Consider the following 5893-nt stretch of genomic DNA (forward strand, 5'->3'; position numbering starts at 1 on the left):
GGGGGGGGGGGGGGGGGGGGGGCCCTGTGTGCTCCCCAGTGGACCTGAAAGTGGACTGGAAGTGCTTCTGGTCCACTTCCGGGTCTGCTGCCAAGAACGCTGGGGATCCCCCCACACTCCTGTGGGGTACTCCATGTGCCCCAGCATCGCAGCACTCATGAGCTGCCTGCTACCTAGGGGTATGTAGAAAAAGCATTTAAAGCTATGTCTATGTCAGAATCTCTGAATCTTTCCAAATCTCTCCAAATTGATTCAGAGGGTTCCAATTCGATTCGGAGAGATTAAAGGGTCCTCTGATTCTATTCAGATTTGGAGATTCAGCCACCGAATCAGGCCGAATCGCCACTGAATTAAATCAGGGACTGAAGCTTCGCACAGACTTAGGCGGTGGGTCTGTGGGGGTGTTGCCCAGTCCAGAGTGGATAATCACTGATCAGGGAGTAAAAATAGCCCAACCATGGTTACAGGTGCGGGGCAAGAACAGCATGGCCCTGGGGTTGTGGTGAATGCCTGGGCTTTCCTAGCTCCCAGGGATGTGCTTTGAAAACATGCAGGTAGTCACTAGGTCAGGTTAACCCTCACTAGTTTGGGTTAACCCATTGTTGATCTCAAGTTAGTTCACCTCTGGTTAGATTGACTTAAATGTTACACTTGTATGTACCATTAGTGGTTCTGAGACCATTCAGCAAGCTGATTTGACTCCCATATTTTGGTATAATTATAATTCCACAGTCCCCGCACATGACATTTGAAACAGAAGTCTTTGGAATATGTCAGATTTCCCTATTATGCCTTTGGAATCAAATTTTTTCCCCCCTGGTTTGATACTCTTTGAACATTGTATGCTGCAAGCCTTTTTGATGAAAATTTTCCTATTTAGAATGCTAGTGAAGAAAATCTTTTTTCTTTTAAAGATTGATATTCCTTGCATCCTGTTTAAAGAAAAAAATTAGAAGTTAAATAAATGCATGAAAGATTTTTCAAGTTTGTAATCCACTTAATATTTAATAAATGCAATATATCATTTTTATAAATATGTATAAGTACGATATAGATAGATTTAGAATACATGAGGGATTACAATAGGATAACACATTCATCTCCGCTGGCAAGGAAAAGGCCACTGGTGTTTTATGAACATATTAATCCTCACTGGTTCGGATGAATGCCCAACCCTGCTGTAACCAATTATATATGTAGCTTATGCAAAGTTATTCTTACTAATTTCCCCAAAGTGTATGGTTTTTGTGAAATGGTTGGAGGGGAGGGGGCACCAGAAAATACCCACTAAATATTGAATTTGAAAATGGTACTGGTTAAAGGTGCTGCATTGATATGCCCATGTACAAAAGAGTAACTTGGCAAAGGATGGAACAACATTTCCCTATCTGCTTCCATCACTGGTGTGCCTATTTTCCTTGAACAGAAAATGTTGTGTCCAGGAGGTACAAAAAGTCATTTCCCAATGTCTCTTTTAGGTTTTTGGTGATATCAGGGGCTGCTGGAGAAGAGCTGAATGTTTCAAGCCTACTTCCTACAATACAAAGATCTTTGTATGGATATGTGTGACTGCTTCTTTTTTTTTTTTTCTTTTTTTTTTTAACTCTGCCAGGGGACATCTTATATGTTGCTTCAGTAGTGAGAAGCCGGTGTTAATTTTGACTTGCTAATTCCTAAATGTTTGCAAGGCTGACTCATTTTTTGAGCTGCAGTTGCAGTCAGAGGCACTCGGTCTGGACCCTCCTCTATGAAGGATAGCAGCCACTGGCCGGGTGCTTCCCTGTGAAGTATCTTATAACTTCAAAATTTAATCCCTACATCCTCAAGAGGCTGAATCTGTTGGTCTTAGGGACTCCTTGCTTGGGCCATCTCTTTACTCGGGCTGCATGGTGAAGAGCGAGGCAAGAAAGGCTAATCTTTGTGGACAGAGGTGTACTGGATAGGTTTGATTCTGATGTTGCTTCCTGGTGTGGAAGAAGCAGTTGGGCAAGGGGTATGTGTGTGTCTTTTTGCTTGCATTTTCTTATAGTGGTGACCAAAGCCACACTTAAAGAAATGAGAGTATAGCTACAGTTGTGTATTTGTCATTTTGTTTGCCATGTTGAAAAACTATGAGTAGGTGGGGCAAGGGAAAGGGGGAGTCTCAAGCTATTACAGTCAAACTTTTACTAATTACTTTGAATGAGGTAAGTTTCTAAATGGAACAAAAATGAGTACTTCATTTTGAAAATGCTCAAATGAAACAGTCTTTGGGAGTTTTTCACTGAAACAATTCAGTAAATTCTGTGCAGATTTTCAAAATGTTTTGTTCAGGCTGAATCTGCATTTTTTGCTGGAAAAAAAATTTCACCAGAAACAAATTCACTTACTGTCAGTATTTACATGCAGCTAGTTTGTTTGCAGCAAATTTAAATAACTCAAGCATGCTTTTTGGTTACCCTTTATTTCATCTACTCTTTTCAAGACTGTTAGCAATTTTGGGCTAGTACTTGTCTATATATGCTGCAGTTCACATTTCACTGAGCCCTTTAGATGTATTACAATAAAAATAGCTACTTTTCATAGCTGCGGAGATCTGTATTACAATGTATTTGCATTGGTGGTTTCCAGAAGTTTTTGGAGGAAGCTTTGAAGCTTCTCACCTTTCCCCTGCTCTGTAGATAAGTTTCTGACCTTGAAAGCATTTTCTTTTCTTCTTCAGAAAGATACTAGTTACTCATGAACCCCATAAAATTTCTAAAGGGATTTCAATAATGGAAGTTTTGGGGTGGTGAGGAAAGGGTAAGGATGAAGAGAGGAGACTGAGGGTTTTTGTTGTTGTTATTTTCCTTTTTCCATGGACAAAAGCAATTTAATCGATTCAGACAGAAAAAAAAATCGCGTAGTTAATACATTACTTTTTTCAGGCATGAATCACACCCATGGAAAGCTTTAAAATACCCAAACTGTACTTAATGCCTTGCTGGTAAACAACTGGCCTCTGGCATTCATCATCCATGTTTCTAAATTTCTAACTCAGTTATGCTACTAATATACTGCTTTGTGTGGTGCTGGGCATAAATGTGCTCAGAATGCTTGAAACTATCCGTCTTTTTCACTATTGATAGTGAAAAAGAAGGCTTCAGCTTCTACAGCCACGGTGCCCACTTCAAGGACAGAGGACTCGTGGGGAGAGACGGTATCCACCTCACGCAGAAACGTAAGTCCCTTTTCTTGGCCAGGATAGCCGATCCCTTAGATAGGGCTTTGAATTAAGATCGCAGGGGGATGGGGAAATGCTAACTGGAGCCTACCCGGGGACCAATATACAGGAAAGCTCCATCGACAATGAAACCAAGCAAGCCACTCTTATGGGAGCTGAGAAAACAGCTCCCCTTCAACGCAACAGGCGGCCAGTGACCTCAGTAGAAGGACTTAGGTGCCTGTACACCAATGCCAGAAGCATGGGGAATAAGCAGGAGGAAATAGTCCTCCTGCTTTCCACTGGGCACTATGATCTAGTAGGGATCACGGAGACATGGTGGGACTCCTCTCATGACCGGAGCATAGCCATAAAGGGCTATGTCCTTCACAGAAGGGATTGGACAGGGAAGAGAGGTGGGGGTGTTGCCCTCTATGTGCAGGAGCAGTACACCTCCCTAAAGGCTGATACTGGCCCCAAAGAAGAACAGCTTGAAACCCTCTGGGTCAAGCTCTGGGGGAGGCACGGCGAGAGAGACCTGACTGTAAGTGTATACTACAGGCCACCCAACAAAGGGGAGGAGCTTGATTTAACGTTCACCCGTGAACTAATGGAGTCTGCGTGTGCATGGGACGTGGTTGTCATGGGTGACTTTAACTATCCAGACATCTCCCGGGAGGAGTGCTTGGCCACCTTAAATCAATCACAGTCCTTCCTGAGCAGCACTGAAGAGCCTTTTTTGACTCAGGAGGTGCACAGGCCAACTAGAGGCGGTGCAGTTCTTGACCTGGTCCTGGCCAGTGGGGCTGACCTGGTGACCAACTTAAACATAGAGGGCAGCCTAGGCGATAGTGACCATGAAATCGTTACGTTCGCGGTCCATTGCAAAGCTGACAAAACAGATACCAAGGTCGAAGTCTTAGGCTTCAAAAATGCAAATTTGAATAGGCTCAGGTCACTGGTAGAGAATGCCCTGAGAGACCAAGCACCACAGGTAAAGGGAGCATGAGAAAAATGGTCGTTCCTTAAGGATACAGTCCTTAAGGCTCAGAGAAAATCCATTCCCTTACAGAGAAAAAGTAGCAGAAGGGTCAAAAAAACACTGTTGGCTAAGCAGAGAAGTTGCAGCCCTCCTACAGAAAAAGGAAGAGGTGTACAAACAGTGGAAGCTTGGGACAGCCTCTAAGGAAGACTACTTGACAATGGCCTGCACTTGTAGAAAACAGATTAGGCAAGCTAAGGCAGAAACCAAACTAAAACTAGCTACAAGACTCAAGGACAACAAGAAGTCCTTCTTTAGCTACATAGGAAGTAAAAGGAAAACTAATGGGAGTGTGGGGCCACTGCTAATGCCTCAGGATACCTGGTCACTACCACTCAGGAAAAAATGGAACTCCTAAATGACTAATTTGCCTCGGTCTTTCACAAGACCAAAGGGAACAACATGCCAGGTAAGGCACAGAACAAGCAGGGTGGGATTGACACCCTTCCCACCATTACCATAGAACTGGAGTGTAATCAATTAAAGAAATTAGATGTATATAAATCAACAGGACTGGATGAACACCACCCAAGAGTGCTGCAAGTGTTGGCAGAAGTAATCACAGAGCACCTAGCAAAGGCCTTTCAAAAATCATGGGCCTCTGGAGAAATCCCAGAGCACTGGAAGAGGGCCAGTGTTGTGCCCATCTTCAAGAAGGGGAAGCGTGAAGACTCGGGAAACTACAGGCCAATTAGTGTAACTTCTATTCCAGGGAAAATCCTAGAAACATTCATCAAAGAGTCTATATGTGACAAACTTGCAGAAGGCATGATACTGGATGACAGCCAGCATGGCTTTGTCGTGGGCAGGTCTTGTCTGACCAAACTCATTTCTTTCTGTGATCACATGACTCATCACCTGGATGAGAGAAAAGTGATTGACATCATATACCATGACTTCCAGAAAGCCTTTGACCTGGTATCTCATGAGGTACTGATTAGAAAGCTGGAAGATATCAGACTCAACCATGGGACCATCAAGTGGGTGTGAAAATGGTTGCGGGGTAGGGCACAGAGAGTCCAAATGAACGGATCGGTGTTGTCCTGGTGAGATATGGGCAGCGGCGTACCCCAGGGGTTGGTACTTGGCCCAGTGCTGTGCAATATCTTCATCAATGACCTGGATGAGGGAGTGAAAAGCCCATTGGCCAAGTGCACGGATGACACCAAGATGAGGTTCAACCTAGAAAAATACAAAGTGCTGAAGCTGGGAAGGAAGAACCCCCAGCATACCTACAGGCTGGGCATCGCTAACCTGGCCAGCACTACAGAGGGGTCTGGGGGTACCAACAGACCCCAGCATGAATATGAACCAGCAATGCAATGCAGTAACCGCTAGGGCCAATAAAACTCTGGCATGCATCAATCAGTGCATCTCCAGTAAATCCAAAGAAGTGATTCTCCAGCTTTACTCAGCATTGATGCAGCCACAGCTGGAGTACTGCATCCAGTTCTCGGTGCCGCACTTCAACAAGGACATGCTAAAACTCGAGAGGGTCCAGAGAAGGGCCACCTGCATGATCAGGGACTGGCATGGCAAACCATATGAGGAGAGGTTGAGGGATCTTGGACTCTTCAGCCTAAAGAAAAGGAGGCTGAGAGGGGACTTGATTGCGGCTTATTGCTATATTAGAGGCGTGCATCAGGGGCTCAGTGAACAACTGTTCACCA

The 5893-nt window shown here is 44.3% G+C and overlaps 1 protein-coding gene across 1 annotated transcript in view; it reads left to right on the plus strand.

The window, feature by feature from the left end:
* The window catches only part of UNC5D (unc-5 netrin receptor D), a 326435-nt gene that overhangs the window by 25433 nt on the left and 295109 nt on the right, over positions 1 to 5893 (plus strand). The window lies entirely within an intron of this gene.

Source organism: Gavialis gangeticus, unplaced genomic scaffold, assembly GCF_001723915.1.
Source record: "Gavialis gangeticus isolate Ggan-Ray unplaced genomic scaffold, GavGan_comp1, whole genome shotgun sequence".
In the NCBI taxonomy this organism is placed as follows: domain Eukaryota; kingdom Metazoa; phylum Chordata; order Crocodylia; family Gavialidae; genus Gavialis; species Gavialis gangeticus.